This window comes from Stenella coeruleoalba (genome assembly GCF_951394435.1).
Source record: "Stenella coeruleoalba genome assembly, chromosome: 10".
In the NCBI taxonomy this organism is placed as follows: domain Eukaryota; kingdom Metazoa; phylum Chordata; class Mammalia; order Artiodactyla; family Delphinidae; genus Stenella; species Stenella coeruleoalba.
This window is the reverse complement of record NC_137156.1, coordinates 53,034,167-53,036,663: the sequence shown is the minus strand read 5'-3', so window position 1 is coordinate 53,036,663 and position 2,497 is coordinate 53,034,167. Positions and strand designations below refer to the sequence as shown.

Genomic DNA, 2,497 nt, shown 5'->3' with positions numbered 1-2,497 from the left:
ATATGGTAACTCTAGTTTTCTGAGGAACCTCCATACTGCTCTCCATAGTGGCTGCACCAACTTACATTCCCACCAACAGTGTAGGAGGGTTCCCTTCTCTCCACATCCTCTCCAGCATTTATTATTTGTAGACTTTAAAAAAAAAATAGATTTATTTATTTATTTATTTTTGGCTGCGTTGGGTCTTTGTTGCTGCATGCGGGCTTTCTCTAGTTGCAGCAAGCAGGCTTCAGCTTCAGCGGGCTTTGTTGTGGTGCGCGTGCTTCTCATTACGGTTGCGGGGCACAGGCTCTAGGCATGCAGGCTTCAGTAGTTGTGGCACGTGGGCTCAGTAGCTGTGGCTTGCAGGCTCTAGAGCACAGGCTCAGTAGTTGTGGTGCATGGGCTTAGTTGCTCCACAGCATGTGGGATCTTCCTGGACCAAGGCTCAAACCCATGTCCCCTGCATTGGCAGGTGGTTTCTTCTTCTTTTTTTTTTTTTTTTTTTTTGTGGTAGGCGGGCCTCTCACTGTTGTGGCCTCTCCCGTTGTGGAGCACAGGCTCTGTATACGCAGGTTCAGCGGCCATGGCTCACGGGCCCAGCTGCTTCACGGCATGTGGGATCTTCCCGGACCGGGGCACGAACCCGTGTCCCCTGCATCGGCAGGCGGACTCTCAACCACTGCGCCACCAGGGAAGCCCATGGCGTGTGCTTTTGAGTTTCACTGTAGTCCTTCTCAACATAGACAGTCTCTCACATTTTCTCATTTTAAATTTATATGTTTATCTTCCCATGTAGGTCTTTAATCTGTCTGGAGCTCACTTTTGTGCGTGGTGTTAGGTGGGGATCCAGTTTTTTTTCTCTAAAACGTGAGCCTTTTTTTTCAGGACCTTTCACTAAACAACTGCTCTTTTCCTATTGCTTTGTGGTGCCAGAAGGTACCATGTTTGTCCTGTGCCTTCTTGAGATTAGACAAACCAGAAGAAGGCAGAACCTAGTGGGGGACAGAGGGGAGAGATGCCGCTGTTTGGACTCCAGGTATTTCTACATCCAGAAACCCTAACCCTGCCTTGTTTTTGCTTTACTTTTTGTCATTTGCAACTGAAGTGACTATTACAACCATGATGCCTTAATCTAGCTTCTATCTAGGAGAGCATACCCTCTTGACTAAGGCTGCCTGGGTTCCAATCCCAGCTCCACTACTAAGTGGCTGTGTGACTTTTTTTTTTTTTAATCTTTTCTGACTACACGTTAATTCAACACAAAACAATCTCTTCCAGACTTTACTGAGGTGGCTGACCACGTACGTCCACGACCAAATCTGCCTCTAAACTGGAATTTAGTTGCTGACCCAGCCCCGGCCTCGGCTTTCTTGTCGGCACCAGAGGGCGCAGCGCTTCATCTGTAGGTGACTCTGTCGCCTTCCCCTCTTGTGAGTCTTGCAGGTCGCTCTCCCTCCAGACCTTTGGGCCGTGGCCTGCCAGTCTCAGGACGACTGTGGTGCAGGTTAGCAGGCACGATCTCAGGGGGCAGTTGGAGGTAATCCCGGAGATAATGGGTACCCTCGTTGGTTAGGTACCAGTAGAAATGTCTCCAGGCAAACTGTTCCTTCATGTACCCTTATGATTTGAGAGACTGCATGGCCTTCATGACGTGAAGATTGGGCACATTCTTGTCTGCCAGCTCGGGGTGCTTAGGCATGTGGTTGTCCTTCTTGGCTACCATCACTCCCTCCTTAAAAAGGAGTTCATAAATGGCAATCCGGTTCCTCTTGGGCATCAACGTTTCGCGACAGCTGCTGTGTCCGGGGTCGGAGCTGGAAAGGAAGGGGTATCGGTTGTGTGACTTTGTTACAAGTTACAGGATCTTTCTGGGCATCAGTTTCTCCATCTGATAAAATCAGGGTAGTAACAGTACTTAATTCATAGGATTATGGTGAGGATTAGATGAAATAATACTTTAAAGCAGAACAGCGCCTGGAATGAAATAATAAATGTTATTCACTTGCATAATCCTATGTTCCCAATTAGCTGTGAGTAAATCGTGTATGATTTTGATCTATCTGGTTATATTCTAATTACACCTGAGAGGCCATTTAGGAAGTCATTTAGAAAATTAATTTTGGGGGCATACAAATAAATTACCTCCTAATGGATCTATTTGAAAAGTCCTTTTCAGGAATTCCCTGGTGATCCAGTGGTTAAGGTTCCGCACTTCCGCTGCAAGGGGCGTGGGTGTGATTCCTGGTTGGGGTTCGGGGTGGGGGAACTGGGATCCCGCATGCTACACCAAGCGAGGCCAAAAAAATGAAAGTCCTTTTCCTGCACTGCCTTCTTGGGAACTGTGACAGTCGCCGTCACTAGGTGGCGCCTGAGTGGATTACGGGAGCGTGAAACAGTGGGCCTTAAAGCAGCAGTCCCCAGTTTTTTGGCACCAGAGACAGGTTTCGTGGAAGACAGTTTTTCCACAGTCCCGGGTGTGTGTGGGGGATGGTTCCGACGGTGATACGAGCGATGG

The 2,497-nt window shown here is 48.3% G+C and overlaps 1 pseudogene across 1 annotated transcript; it reads right to left on the bottom strand.

Annotated features, from left to right (window-relative positions):
* Positions 1-1,263: 1,263 nt before the first annotated feature.
* On the bottom strand, positions 1,264-2,262 carry LOC307192352 (small ribosomal subunit protein eS10-like; annotated as a pseudogene). The gene is made up of 2 exons: positions 2,195-2,262; positions 1,264-1,825 (listed from the first exon to the last, which is right to left on the bottom strand). The product of its transcript is annotated as a small ribosomal subunit protein eS10-like (transcript).
* Between the last annotated feature and the right edge of the window lie 235 nt (positions 2,263-2,497).